Below are 15,892 nucleotides of genomic sequence, written 5' to 3'. Positions count from 1 at the left end.
GGGGGGGGCCCGAGCGCCCACCCGAATTGTCCTCCTGCCTAGCGTCTCCAGCCTCACCCGAGGCCGTAGCTTCGGTCTTCAGAACGCTGCAAATATGTTCTTCCTAGGCAGCCTTCAAGGAGCGGCCTGTGCCATTTTTAAACCGCCCGCTGGGTTGCCATTGGACACTGTGGCCAACTGGTCCCCGCCTGGCCTTTCCCAACCATTGGGAAGATAAGGCAGCATTTCATGCTGGACGGGCCTTAGTTAGTCAGCCAGCGTGAAATTGCGCCCGGGGGTGGATCACGGGTGGCGGCCCATTAGCCAATCAGTCGCGGGCCTGCCAATTGCGCGCACAGGCCAAGGGTAAATTCAGGCCCATGTTTTTCCCAGGGAGCTCATTTCTATCAGGACAATTTGGGTTCAGAAAATAAAACTGCAGATTCAGATACATTGCTGCACCAATGGCCACACAATGAAAATTCTCTTGATCAGAGGGACAGTCATGCTTTGAACCTCATTGTCAGTGTCAGCAGAAATCTGCAAAAATAATGGCAATGCCAGCAGGGATTTACACCAAAATGCAAAAATCTGCATTTAATTCACTAAGTGCACTTAGATTTCAAGTAGTACCACCACTCCCCATTTACTACAGATTTTATTGTTTTAAAGTAAAACAGTGATGGAATTTGATAAGTTAAGACTTTTTCTGTTGGGGGAGGGGGGCCATTAAACAAATTAATCTTTCCTGAAAGGGCATTTCCCTCTCCAAAATAATTACAAGAGGTTATTGCTGCTACTAACTCCATCCCTCTCCCTGGCAATCCTCTGAGATTAAGTTAGTCTGTTCACAACCTTCGTGTCACATTTGGTTCCAAGGTGAGCTCCCAACCTCATAGTTGTGTCATTACTAAGAATGCCTATATCCACCTCTGTGTCATCGCCTGACTTTGCCCCTGCCTCAGTTTGTCTGCTGCTGAAATCCTCATTCGTGCCTTTGTCATCTCTAGATTCTATTCCAATGCATTCCTGGCTGGTCTCCCACATTCTACCCTCCATAAACTTGCAGTCATCCAAAACTTGCTGCCATGTCTTAACTCGCAGCAAGTCCCATTCCCCCACTGCCCCTGTGCTCGCTGACCTACATTGGCTCCGAGTCAAGGAATGTCTGGATTTTAAAATTATCACTCATGTTTTCAAATCCCTCCATGGCCTTACCCCTCCCTATCTCTGTAATCTCCTCCAGCCCCACAACTCTCCAAGCTATCTCCGACCCTCTAACTCTGGCCTCTTGCGCATCCCCAATTTTAATTGCTCCACCATTGGTGAACATGCCTTAAGTTATCTAGGTCTCAAATTTTGGAAAACCTTTCTTACATTTCCTTGCCTCCCTACCTCATTTTCCTCCATAAGATCCTCCTTAAAACCTAAAACTTTGGCCAAGGTTTTGGTCAGCTGACCTCATATCTCCTTGTGTTGCTTAGGGCGGAATTGTCCCACATTTGCACTAGCAGTGGTAGCAGGCAGGAAAATGAACGTTTTTCCCATTGTCCACAGTGACAATTTTTCATGCCGTATGGTCCCAATCCCGCCTCATTAATCAGCATTCCTGCGAATCACGCCATTTTGATGGTGGGCGGGCTCTCATTCGCCCACCTTGCCACTTCATCATGCTGCGGACACCATAGTTAAAGCACAGCTGCATGCACACCTCTCAGTGCTTCCAGCCTAGGACAGCTGGATAGAAGACATGGCCCGGAAAGGTAAGAAGACTTCAGTCTTGCCAAGCGACCGTCGCCGTCAGCCAGCCAGTCCCCTCAGCTCCATCCAGGGCCTCACCTCCAGCCAAGAGGATATCTCTTCCATTGAAGAGCTAGAAATATGCAGCCTGGAAGACCAGTCACAACGCTTACCCACACCCTCCACCAGCCCAGTGACACAACCTCGGCGGGACCTAGATCTAAAGCGGGCTCAGGTTCATAATCTGGTGGTCACTGCACGGACATGTGTCCGCAGCAGGAGGAGGCAGGTTCAGCCGAGCTCCCTGGCACTCGGAGTTCTGCTGAGGAAGAGCCATCTGTGAGGTCCGAGTCAGATGACAAACCTCTGGATTTCACCTTCCAACTCATTGTGGAGTCAGTGGAAGGCGAGGGCACATCATGCAGAGCTGTTGGAAGCCCTCAAAAGAGTGGCACACGAGTTGGAGGAGTGTGTCGGCCTGCTCTCTGATGAAGTGGTGCCCAAATGTGTGCATATGGAGGTCTCCATGGGGAGGATGGTGGATGCCATGGAGACCCTGGTCCAGCAGAATGCAGAGATATGTGCAGACCTGCACTCCATCGCGATAGTCATGGGTGAACTCCAGCAGTGGAGACGCAAGAGGGAAACAGGGCACCTCGGCATCTCCCCAGGTGCTCCTTCCCCTTGAGGAGTCAGGCTGGGGCCCCTGGGCACCCGAAGGGAGGAGGAGCAGCAGTTAGACACCCTCTGGTCACCCACTCAGGAATCTGAGTCTGTCCTCTCCAACTGAGTCCCCTTTGCCTATGATCCCTACAACCTCATCCTCTGTCACTGCAGAGGGAGCAGCTGGCCCACAGGAGGATAGCCAGAGCAAGCCGGGAATCTCAAGGCCTCAGCTCCCCAGAGCAGCCATGTTGAAGTCATCAGAGGCAACAAGGCCAACCATTGCACAGGCTGTCTCCACGCCTGCTGCGGATGTCAGGGCAGCAACAAGAAGTCTAAGGCATTCAAAAGTTCGGACATTCTAATCACAGTTGCTTGCATGCCTGAACATATTTTATCACTTTACAACCTGGAAATATATTCACTTTCACCAAATAATGTGTAATGGTTCCTTTCAGCTTCATTGACAGGCTTCACGAGTCCTCCCACTGCATCCCTCCCTGGCCTCCCACTAGAGGTTCAGTTGCACGCAGCTTGACCACGAGTGATTCTGGAGGGAGAAGTATGTGTGTGGCAGGACCTTTCGGCACTTAGTGCAAGCACTCTCCCACGTACATGGATCCTTCCTGAATCACACTCATCTCAATGTCATGAGCATTTTGAATGCTGCCTGCTGGGGTTCACTTTTAGTTGACCATCTGAGCTGACCTGCATCATCTATCCACTGATCACACTCCCATGCAGCACCTGTTCTTGCCCTCCATGAGTTTTGCTTCACTTCCGATTTGGTCAGCATGGGGCGTGTAACATTTGTCTACAGGTCCCCCGTCCTTTCCCTTCCCCCACTCACCCATTTCCTTTCCCCCATCAATGTCAACCCCCCCACCGGCATCACCTTCTACCTCCCCTCTGTGACTCACCAGCTTTAACCCTTTTCCTTCGGGGATGTCCAGGACCAAAATTTTCCGTTTGGCCGGCGGGCAGAGCAGGAGCGGACATGGGTGGGCACAGACCCAATCGGCGCCCGTGATTGGGGCCGCGCTGCCATTTTGCACGAGGGTGGGGGGGGGGGCAATTAAGGCCCGCCCAGCACATTTCCAGCTCCCATGAATAACAGGAGTGTGTGGGCTGCGGCGGGCGTGCACAGACCGCCGGGTCCAATTGCGACCTGGCAGTCTGTTTAAAAGAAGGCCCGGCAACCTCCTGTAGGCTGCTCACAATGGCCACCTGGAGATCCAACCACAGGGGGTCTGCTCAGCAGAGCACTCTGGAAGGAGGGGCAGACTGCAGGGTAGGCTAGTGGTGGGCCAATGTGCCCCTTGCTTTTCTGATCATTGCCCTGCTGCCCTCCTCGAGGAGATGGCAGCATGGCAGGAGGTGTTGGTCCCCCAGGATGGGAGGAGTAGGCCCCCCCACAGGACAAAGCGTGCCTGGGAGGAAGTGGTGGAGGTGGTGACTCCCACGATATGGTGTGGCCAACTGGATCCAGTGTCGTAAGCGCTTCAGCGATTTGTTGTGCTCTGGAAGGGCGAGTACCATGTTGGCATTGGGCACTTAACCAAGCAGGTAGCCTTAGCATTTGAGGGCCCCCCCAAGTCTTACTGTCGCGATTGCATTGAATCATTGAATGGGCATTTCTCATACTCTGGGGGGCAAGCAGATAGTGCCCATGCTCACATCAGCCCCAGTGGTTCATGAGGAGATGGGTTCTCCCCCGCACCATGTGTTGCTCTTAGTCACACATGACTAGTCTGGGGGCAACCTGCAGGAGATGCAGCTTGACGCATGCTCAGAACTCCAACACATGTCCTATTCATGGTGATGAGATTGTGGAAGGGGAACCTCAAGGTCTTGTGGCTAAGAGCCATCTGCTGCCCTCAACGCTGCACCAAGTTACGCCTCCTTGCTATGAGATCTAAGACCGTGTGTTTCCTAAAGTAATGGACGCAGAATGTGTCCAAGGTGGCCGTTGTGGGGGGTTGGGAGCAGGTGCACTATCTTTTTGTGACTGATCAGCAGTAGCGTGAAGAGGAGGCACTGGAGGCCTGATATGGGCCACTGTGGTTGGGGTGCAGTGTGTGCGTGCAGAGCCCATGTGCTGCAATGAATGGCCTTCTCTGTTTTTCAGGTTAAAAATGCTCACAATGCCTCAGAGCGTTTGCGAACTGGAGGCGGCCAGGCCCAGTTGCTGATTTTGAGCCGATTCGAGCAGGAGGCCCTGGAGCTTGAGAGGCGCCATGCGCCCAGGTCGACAGGTGTCAGTGTGGCTGGGGAACGGCCAGGTATTTGAGGTCCACAGTGACATCCGCTCCGTCTTCCCATCCTCCAAAACACTGATGATTGTTTGAATTGTTATTGTTGCAACATTGCTCGGTCACAGACTGATAGAGTCAGACGAGTGGGTCATAGACAAAGGTCCCTCGGCCCTTTGAAGATGCACGTGTCAAGCACCTTCCAAAGTTGCCTTATCCCATTTCCCACCACTATCCCCACGGCCTTGTATGCCATGACATTGCAACTGCACATCCAAATACTAATTACATGTTAGGAGGGTTTCTGCGTCCACCACCCTTTCAGGCAGTGCGTCCCACATTACTGTGTGCAAAAGTTCCTCATCACCTCACCTGTCAACTTCATGCCCCTTACCTTAAATCAATGCCACCAGGTTACTCATCCCTCTGCCAAGGGGAAAAGTTCATTTCTGTCGACCCTATCTACCCCCCTCATAATGTTATAAAGCTCAATAATGTCACCCCTCAATCTCCTCTGCTACAGGGGAAATATCCCCAGTCTATGCTATGTCTCCTCATAACTCCAACTCTCCAGCCCAGCACGCACCCTGGTCAGCGACCTCTGCACTCTCTCCACTCCAATCACATCCCTCCTGTGAAGTGCATATCACAGCAGCATGAAGAACTATATCTGTGGCCTAGGCAGTGGCTTCTGTACTTGGAACATTACCACCCTGCTCCTATATTCTATTCCTCAGCCAATAAAGGCAAGTATGGCATTTACCTTCTTAAAAGCCTTATGTTCCTGTCCCACTATCTTAATGGGCCTATCGACATGCCCAGCAAGGTCTCTCTGATCCTCCTTACTTTCCACAGTCCTATCATTCCTCGAGTATTCCCGTACCTTGTTTCTCCTGCCCAAGTGCATCACCTCACATTTATCCACAAAACATTCCATTTGGCATTCCCTATTCCATCTGACCAGCCCGTCTGTATCCGCCTGTAATGTTTGGGTCTCCTCCTTACTATTTTCCACCCCACCAATATTCGTCTCCATAGATTCTGTAGGGTTGAGCGCGTAATGGGCTGGGGGAAAGGAATGAAGTGTGTTACTGTGTGCACGCTAACTGATCCACTGTCCTTGTTGTTATTTTCAGCATCATCAGACCCTGTCGAACAGGAACGATTGCAGATGCCCCTTCTCACATCTGAGGACCTGTCACCTGCGTCACACCAAGTCCCCACCAATCACTCTCGCTGTCTCTTTGACCAATACCGTTGCACCCTCAACCACCCACCCTACCGTCTCACTCTGCCCTCGGTCATTCTCACCATTCCCTCGTACTATGCGCACCCTCAGTTCGCTCCCCAGGAGGCAGTCATGGGCTTATCAGAGCCCCCCCTTGCATGTTCACCTGCACGTTCTGCCCCCCTCCAGACTCCTTCCTCTCTTGGAACTCCTCCCTGCCTTGGAACTCCTTCCCACCTTGGGACTCCTTCACCCCGCCCCTGGACTCCCCCCCAACCTTTAGTCCTTTCCCACCCCGGACACTGGCCCCCCTTATTCTTTCCCCCTTCCTGACTGCTTCTGACACTCTTTCTCTTCCCCTTTTCCCAACTCCTCCCTCCAATTACTCCTCCCCCTCTCTGCACTCCTCCCTCTCCCTGGACTACTTCCTCCCCCTGGACTCTTTCCCCTCTCTCCCCTCCAAACTCCTTCCCTTACACTTTCCAACCCCCTGACACCTACCTCCCTAGTTGCTGTCTTCTCCCCTGTTACCCCCTCCTCCCCCCGTAGGCCATCCCTCCGACACAACCTCCCCCCCGCCCCCCCAACGCCTTTGTTCCCCCATCCCAAACTCACCCCACCCTCCCTGACACCACTTCCTCTCCCCGTCAATCCTGGACTTTCTTCTCCACCCCGTTACATCTTCCTGTCCCAAACACAGCTGGACCTTCCTCTCCACCCCCTCGACCATTATCCATTGAAAGCAGATCCTCAACGGTGAATTTCCACTTTCAGTGAGCTGCTTTGCAGCAGAGCCATGTCCACGAGTATCAACCCAGCGCACCATAGACGTATCTCCAGGGTCTCATTCCTGTCGGGTTCGAGCATCTTCTGCTTCACAGATGTCCGCGATGTGAGCAAGACTGGCGGTCAGTCCTGACTTCTGCATGTCACACTTGTATGTTCTACACTGGCGTGTTTTCCTGCTGCTGCGGGCAGATGATCCAGCATGGAGGGATGATTCCGGCGGGCTGGTCTTCTAATGATATGCAGATGTATTACAATGAGGTTCCCGATGTCCGACAGAGGGAAATGCAACCCGCCATTGGCGGACGGAGTAGACAATTGCAAACTGGTTTCTAGATGTCTTGAAACCGATTTTTTTACCTTCTTGCCATATTGTTCGTTCACGCTGCCAAACATGTCCAATGCCAGCAGGCATGGACAATTCCGCCCTCGGTGTCATCATTTGTGTTAAAACCCTCCTGTGAAGCACCTTGTGACATTTCATTACACTAAAGGCAATATATAAATATAAGTTATTGTTAACACTTGATTCAGAATTGGTTAATTGTGTCCAAGCTCTCAACAGCTTCAGCTACCGATTGTACCTATTTGTCCCATAACTGAATCAACTCTACACACCTTGGAAGCCTTTTCTTTAACATTAGTATTTTTAGGAGCTGACACATTTGTTGGCTTGGTATCAGTTTTGACTTGTCTCAGCTGCATGATGTTCTGAATATTTATTCTTGCACGTTGAGCTGATTGACAGATGGACCTGAATCACCAGGCTGTGGGGACAGCAGGCAGATGTTACTAACCTCTTCCATTTGAATTTTTTAGCCAGATTGTGTGACCAATTTGGCTGGTTTAACAGATAGTTAAGGTGCTGGGCACCTGATTGTTGATGGTTTTTTAAAATCAATTTTAAAACTTACTCCATGGTAACTCCATGGAAGTAATGGAAACCAAATACATTGAGGCTTAATAAATATCTAATATATTTATGGATTTTGGCTCATTAAACAGCAATCCATAGACTTCTACATGTGGAGCATTAAAAAGGAATGTTGAGAAAAACATATCTTGAGCAGAAGGGCTGCTCTGTAAAACTATAAGCAAGACAGATGGTAAGGAAGGCAGCCTTCTCTGTAACCCAATATTTTAGAATTTCCAGAATCAATCCTCCCTTCAGCTCTTTTTCCAGTGTCACTGCTGGTCAGTAGCTACTTCCTTCCTATCTGGTAGATTTTCAGGTGCGTTCCAGATGCTTGTGTTTCATGCCAAGTACAAAGGATCACTTGCAATGGTAAGAACACTCATACTTATGAATTGAAAGGTGAACTTGTGTGTGTTGTAGTCTGCAACATCAGACAACAGGGTGAGCTGATGAGGGACACTTGGGAAAGAATATTGATCACCGTAGTAAACTCCTGGGATGGAATTTTATGCTGGTAGGATTTTACGAGTCCGCTGAAGCCAATGAAGTTTTGAATGGCTCGCAGCATTTTACAGCACCCCCCCTCGGCACCCCCCCCCCCACCCACCACCACCACCATGCCAGGCCTGTAAAATTTTGCCCCTGATCTTTCTGAATGGACGAATTGTACTTGGTGGACTGTATATCAAGTCAACATATCCAAATCAGGTTTATTTTTTAAAAAGTACAATTAAAATAAGCTTTCGTTAGAAAATGTAGCACACTATACTTAGTTCATCGTAATAACAGTCTGAAAACTTCAGTAACTTTCACAACCTGGAACATGTCTGTAAAGGGAAGTTTCATGCACAGAGTCTACAGAATCCTTTGTTAACTTTCACAATTCTACAGCAACTTGCATTCCTTTAACGCAGAAAAATGTCCCAAGGCATTTCAGATGTATAAGCTGACAAAAATTGGCACTGATCCAAAGAAAGAGATAATAGGAAGGGTGACTATAAGCTTGGGTCAAAGGCGTAGGTTTTAAAGAAGGTTTTAAAGGAAGAGGGAGGGACCAAGAGGTTTATGGTGGGGCACAAAAAGACAACTGTTGAACCAGCGAAAGGCTGGTTCTGAGCATGAATCTGCCAATCAGCATTAACATCAAACACTCTAGGCAAGAGTTTCTAGCTTTGCCATGGACAAATAAGGGCCCAAAAATACCAGTGCCGACTGGCGTGCTGCTTTCATGACCCTATTGCTGGTATCAGCTGTTTTTGCTGAGGGGTTTTGGGGATTGGCAGGATAGCTGATTAGGCTGGTTAACGAAAGGAATTTTCCAACCAGCCTTCAGTTTCCCAAAAAAAAGGGGGAAATTTTAACTGTCTGGAGGCAGGCATCCAGTAAGAGGCCGGGGGTGGGTGTGACAGGGTCCCAAGCAGGCCTAGAGGCCCTCCCTGCCTGCCTGGATATGTGGTTCACCCCATCCCCTGACTCCTGTCTGGCCCAGGGCAGCTCACTTGCATTCTGTGATCAGAGTCATATCATGGACACGCAGCCATGAAACTTTAAAGGCATCTGATCCTTTGTCCACCTTCAGCACCTGAACCCTTCAGGAGCACAAAATTACTGGTTACAGATGCTGAAGAGACGGAGGGCCAGTCCCACCTTAAAGGTGCTGAGAGCACACAGAGAGAATGACGGAACTCTGTGAAGCCTGCCCATGACATTCTGGCAGCAATGACAAGCACCATCAAGGTGCAGGCATCAGTAATGTGTCCAGGGAGTGTGAGGCTGAAGCATCACTTTGGTCTGAAGGCTGCACAAAGCACAGGGAGGAGGCCCAGGACTGAGGCTTCTGCCTTTATCTTGTGCAGAAAGGTTTCACATCTAAGTGACACGAACACTGCTCATCAGAACAAGGAGCCACAGGCAGGGCGACATTCTTGGGAGTTTATTTACAATATTGAACATTATGTACAAGTGATCAACACTCGTGCCCAGGCTGTGCAACTGCCTCTTCCAAATTGGACACAAGTGCAGCTCGTTGCTGTTGCTGTTGCTGCAGTTGTTTGCCAGGTGTTGTTGGAGCTGGATGGAGCCAGAAGTTGTTGCTGAGATTTTGCTGCTTACTGCCTTTTGCCTCAGGCACCTCAAGACTACTTTATTTGCCTGTTTTGCTGCTGCCCAGGAGACACTTGAAGCGGGCAAGACCTTACTGCTGGTGTTTTTGCTGGAGCTGTAGGGGCCTGGAGCCTGCAGGGCCTGAGGCCTGAAGCCTTGGAGGAGAGAGTGTGTGAGAGAGAGAGAGCAGAAGTGCTGTGGAAATGCTGGGGAGGCCAGGAAGCAAGGAATTGTTATTTTTGAAATAACATCAGAGGTGGGCGTTGGAACTTTTGTTCAGTGGGGACTGAAGATGACCGTGTGTTTTGTGGAGGGAGGAGTGTATATCATTGCAGAGACTTGGGGAGAAGGAGTGTGTGTTTCGCCTAAGATCTTGCCAACCCCTCACTCCACCCATGTCTGAGTTCAGGTAGCTGGTGCTGCCTGGTGAAGAGGCACAGGGCAGGCTCCTGTGTGCCAGGCAGTGTCGGCTGCCTGGTGATGACATCGTCCTCCTCCTACGGGAAGAACAGCGAGGCCCCCACCTCCGCTGCACTCCACCGAGTGTTACCCCCCACCTTGCACCCTTTACCCTTTCCCTCCTGTGTCTCCCTGTCCTGTTCACTCTCTCTTCCCTTCCCTCTCTACCTCAGCTTGCCATTAGGAGGGAGAGGTTATGCCAAGTTACTCCCCGCAACCCCCCCCGCCCACCCTCCTTCCCCCCACCCCCACCCCCTGTCACCCCCACCGCCGGGGCCACATCTGAAATGCTTCTAGGGTTGGTGAGCCTGACTCTATTCTACCCCCACCTGCCTGGACTGAAAGTCATGCATGCAGGGACAATTTATATGGAGAAAGGTCTGTCAACTCAAACTTCCCACCAAAAATTGGCCCAATGGCTTTGGTGCAGGGCTGAGGCAGAGCTGTATAGTTGAAGATGTCTTCCTTTAAATGAAATGTTAAACTGAGGCAATGCCCATCCTGTTCAGCTGGATGTAAAAGATCCTAGCTCACTATTTGAAAAAGAGCTGGGGAGTTCTTCCAGAGCCGTGGCCAACATTTACCTCTCAACCAACAGCACCAAAAGCAAATTGACTGGAAATTTACCTCATTGCTGTTTCCGAGACCTTGCTTTCTGCAAAATAGATGCCATGTTTTTTTAAATGGCAACAGTGATTCCACTTCAAAAAGAATTAATTTCCTGCACAGTGTGTGTGATGTTCTGAGGATGTGAAAACTGGCATTCATGTACAAATTGTCTCTTTTCTTCATTCTCCATTGAACTCTTGTTGCTTCTGAATGATCGTGTTCCTTGTCACTAAATTCAGCCAGTAGTTCTGGTTTCAGTCATATACTTTCAGTGTGCTGAGCTCCATCTTTTGGACTATCTACTGGACAACCTGTGATGGGCAGCTCATATGGGTCTCCTGTTCTTAGCACTGTGATAAAAGGGTAACTGTTAGCCCTGCATCATGCAACTTCACTGTTGGTCATATTAGATTGTAAATTTCAGATTAGAAAAACTGCATGTCTGCTATTGCAAAGTGGCCTTTTTCTGTAAACCTAAGCCAAGTGTCTCATGAGCAAGTCCAAACTGTAACAAGTTTATTCCAAGAAAAAGCTAAATAGTGCATAATCAAGTTTCCTCCTAAATTTCCTTTGTTAGGTGTGGCTTGTTTATTACAATGCACAGTACCTTTAAATTTTTGTGTGTTCACTTTGTAGCTGCACATGCAAAGTATCAACTAGAGTACAGCTTGTGAATGGCCTACACAGTACCTTCATGATTGCTGTGTGGCCACACGTGCACAGCTTAAAGGGAACATTAAACATAATTGAAATAGTAGTTCACTTCTTGTGGCTTCTTGTCTTGTTCTTGTCCTTTTTCTTGCCTTCGCATATATAATCAGTTCTCTCAGCCCAATCTCCTCACATGCCCTGTTTGTTTTACATTCCACCCTCTCTACGCCCTTTACAAGAAGAAAGGGAAGAACTCACATTTATATAGTGCTTTCTATATTTTCAGAACATTCCAGAGGGCTTCACAGGCAAGAGATTGTTCCAGAAGTGTTGTGTAGGCAAGTGCAGTAGCCCGTTTGTGCAAAGTAAGCTTCTGCAAAATGCAAACAACTGAATGATCAGATAATATCTTTCTGCTAGTGGGGCTCAGTGTTGGCCTGAACATCGGGAGAACCGCCATGAGATTTTTTTTATTCATCAGAACAGATTGGTGTCCTGGTTGAACATCACATCTGAAACACAGAACTTCTAACAATGCAGCACACCCTCAGTACTTGCACTAACTGTCAGCTTGAATCTTGTGCACTGAGTATGATGTAGAGTTTGAACCCACAATCTTCTGCTTCAGAGGTAAGAGCGCAAGTAACTGAGGCAAAGGGACAAGGAATTATTACTTACAGATAAACTTAATTCTTATACTAAGTAATAGGTGTTACTGTAACTTTTCTCTCAAATGCACAATATCGTGAATAAAATCTTACATGGATTTGTAGCCCTACTTTTATCTTTACCGTCCATTAAACTTGTTGTGTCTTATGGGAATTGGTTTTGAGACTTTCCTCTTTGCTGATATATTTCACTTACTCCTTCAGAGGGTCAGCACAGACATGACAGGCCAAATGGCTTCATTCTGTGCTGTAACCATTCTTTGATTCCTTTTTGGTTGCACACCTGCAGCAGTTGAATTAACATTGGGATAAAAGTGTGGCCAGAGAAAACATTGAACTGTTTTGAGCGTTGACCTCTCAGCTTCTCTTTCTTGCCAACATGCTGCTGAAGTGCTGAGCTTTCTCCTGATGTCTCTCTCCCTTTCTTCTTGCTTTTGCATCTGGAACTTGGGAAGAGCGCTGAGCACACTCCCATCTCACCATGTGAAGTCCAAGTTCTCGGTCTTAAACTTTTCGAAGTTCTTTTAATAGTCTCCACTAAATGGCATCACTGCTAGAGTTTCTGTGTTATTTCTTGTCAGGGCCATTGTGCCTCATTGTGATAATCAATTTCTTATTTCATGTTGTCATGTTACTGAATGCCTTGCCTCCAGTGAAATTTCCTCAGCTGTTGCATTGGAAATGGTTGTAAATGCCTGTCAGTTTCACCACCTCGTCTCCTCATAAAATACAATATACCCCCATCTCTGTTTTTAGGATTGGGGTGCTTGGGTGTAGGTTGTGGCCCTCAGTTCTTCACGTGGAATCCTTAGTCTCAGCTATCCCATTAGGAAAGGAGCAAAGTAAAAGCCAAGTGTTCCCTTATTTGGAGGGAAAATTCAAGGACAACGCTGTGTCTTGTATTTCCTAATGGTCTCTTGTAGGATGGAGTTGGCAAAGATCTGAGTTTGGATTAGCTGTTCAGTTCCTTGCCTAGATATGATGTGTCACATCTGGGGAACTAAACAGGGAGGAGAGGAAAGTATGTGATCAAACATGTAGGGGGAGGGGGTGCCGGTGGTGGTGTGGTGCACAGTGAAAGCAGGGGAAGTACAGCCATATAACAAAAATAATCAATCCAAAATGCGTTGAATTAATCTTAAAAATTGACAAAGAAGAAAAATTGTAGAAGTAAGTGATATTATTCTTGATCATTTTGAGAGGCAGCTTGTGCGTTGTTAATACCCAGAGACTGGCAAATGGAACTTGTAAAACATTTTTACCACATTGTAAAAGTTCACAATGCACTGTGTACAGCGGGGTGGGTTTTAAAATTGCCACCTGTGTTTGGAAATCTGGTGTTGTGGATCAGTCGCCCATTATAGCAAGCACCTGATTTTCAGTCCTATTGGCAATGAAACGGGTGGATTACACCAGCTGTAGACCTGGATGACAAGTTGTAAATCTACTCAACACCTCTTGGAAGGTGAAGTTGATAGAAGATCCAGTGTAACATCTAAAAGAGAACTTTTGGAGGCTCCCATTGCCTATTCTAGAGTGTCAGTCTGCCTATAAACACCCTTATATGTGAATTTCATCCCTTAATCCTGGGGTGCTGTAATTCACAGTTGAATTCTGTCTATATTCCATTGGAGCCATTATCTGGAATGAGCCAATGACTACAATTTAAGAACAAACAAAATATTCAGAAAATACATAAAGATTTTCTCTTTATCTTCTTCCTAATAACAGTACGACACCAGGATTATAATGCAATTAGAATAATAGAATTATGCAGCACGGAAGGCCATTCAGCCCATCATGTCTGTCAGCTCTTTGAAAGTGCTATCCAATTAGTTCCACTCCCCTGCTCTTTTCCTGTCGGCCTGCAATCTCGCCCCCCCCCCCCCTTCAAGTACTTATCAGGTTGCTTTTTGAGCATTTCTCTTGGGTCTGCTTCCACCACTCTTTCAGTAAGTGCATTCCAAAGCATAATAACTTGCAGTGTAAAAGAAGTTCTACTCATTTCTTCTCTGGCAATTATTTTAAATCTGTGTCCTCTGGTTGTCCACCCTTCTATTCATGGAAATAGTTTCTCTTTATTAATTTTATCAAAACACTTCTAGAGGTATTACTCATCACTGAACCCCAAACTGACGACAATGCAGAGACCATAGGGACTGAGACAGATATCAAGATTTTTCACTTAATTGTACTCTGACCAACCTGCCCAGTATGATTCTTCTGGACCCAACAGTTACTTATGTATTCTGCCCAATCGCTTATGTGAACCTAGGCAGTGAGTAGTGGCATGCAATGCCACCATGAGAAGCATCATAGCTGAGGCTATGGTCTAGTGGATAATGATTAGGAGCAGGAACTCTGGTGGGCTTTGTTATTTGCCATAGCACAAGGATACTGAAGCCAATTACCATTCATCCAGCCGAGAGCAGTTGATTTAGCTCAGCAGGTGAACTTGAGACCTTACTGGTCTCTCTGTTTCAAGACAGCTCCACGCTGTGTATTTATCCACGGGGACACTTTAGTTTTTCAGATCAGAACGTCTCTTCTGCAGCCCTATCATGACTAAAATTTTGCAGGAGAGCTGCTTGATGCCACACACATGCAACCCGACGCTAATGCATTGCCACCTAGCCATACGGCAGATACAGATGACATGCTAGGCTTATTGTCTCAATTGCGCTGATATTCAGGCAATGGCAATAAACAGAACTTGTTGGATTAATGGAATCATTTTTCTTTATTACTTTAATGTAACTAATGAAAAGCATAGAATCCACATGAAGATGCATTAGTGTTAAAATTTTAAAAAGGCTAACTGTTGCTTTTTAAGTGCAGGAAATTATGTGACTATTTCTGTCTTAGCTTTAAAGGAATAATGGACCAGTTTCTCTGCTGCCTCAGTGAAGTTGGCCAGTTGGTGTCTGACAATACAGACCAAGAAGTCTTGGGATTCAGTGCCCAATCTGAGAGTTATCTGATCTCAGTTGGGGTGGCAGTACCACCAGCTGGCATTTTTTCAGAGTTTCTGCTTCTGAATGCTACCCTGTTGGATGTGGGTATATGTGAGGGCTCAACTGTAATACTGCTGATGCTCATTGTTAAGGCTTTTAATGAGTGCTTGGGTAGAGGCACCTTTGGAGGTATATCCCAGGAAAGTATCATTGTCTTCATCAAAGAAGGAGAATATTGGAGCATTGACATTGGGAGAGAGAGAACAGCTACTGTGGAACTTCTGTTATCAAGTGGAAGGGAACCCCTGGCAAATAAAGGACATTGGCACTCCCCCTAACTTTAACCAGCATTTACGATCCAGCAATACTCAAAGGGCACAGGTGAAGACAAGTGCAATACAAATAATGAGAGAATCATTAAGTTGTTTTATTCACCAAGAGAAGGAAATGTTTTTAAAAAAAACTTACAAGGTATTAGTGGGCTGTGCAATGTGGTCATGTTTCCTGCAAGACTTTGTCCTGCATAACTTCAGGCAGAAAATAGGAAAGGTGGATAATTAGAATGTTGGTAATGGATTTTCCAACATGGAAGAATACTTTATCTACAATCTTAATCCCTCTGTGTCGTTATATTGTTCTAGATTTTATGTGAAAACTGCAGGCTGAATTTTACTAGCTCTTTGGGGATTGGTTTTGAGGCAGGAAGGCTGGAAAATTGGCAAAGGAAGCCATTGGAAGGGTGCCCATGCCTTCCCATTGCCATGCCATTTTGCCAGTAGTGAGAATAGGGGCAGATGAGCTTCCACCCAAGCCACAGTTAAGGGCTGCTTCCTGCCTTTGTGGGCATTTTTCCCACATCAGGAGCACCTGCTGCTGTCTGGGGA

This window comes from Carcharodon carcharias, chromosome 13 (genome assembly GCF_017639515.1).
Source record: "Carcharodon carcharias isolate sCarCar2 chromosome 13, sCarCar2.pri, whole genome shotgun sequence".
In the NCBI taxonomy this organism is placed as follows: Eukaryota; Metazoa; Chordata; class Chondrichthyes; order Lamniformes; family Lamnidae; genus Carcharodon; species Carcharodon carcharias.
The sequence above is the reverse complement of the archived record's forward strand: the minus strand, read 5'-3'. Positions refer to the sequence as shown.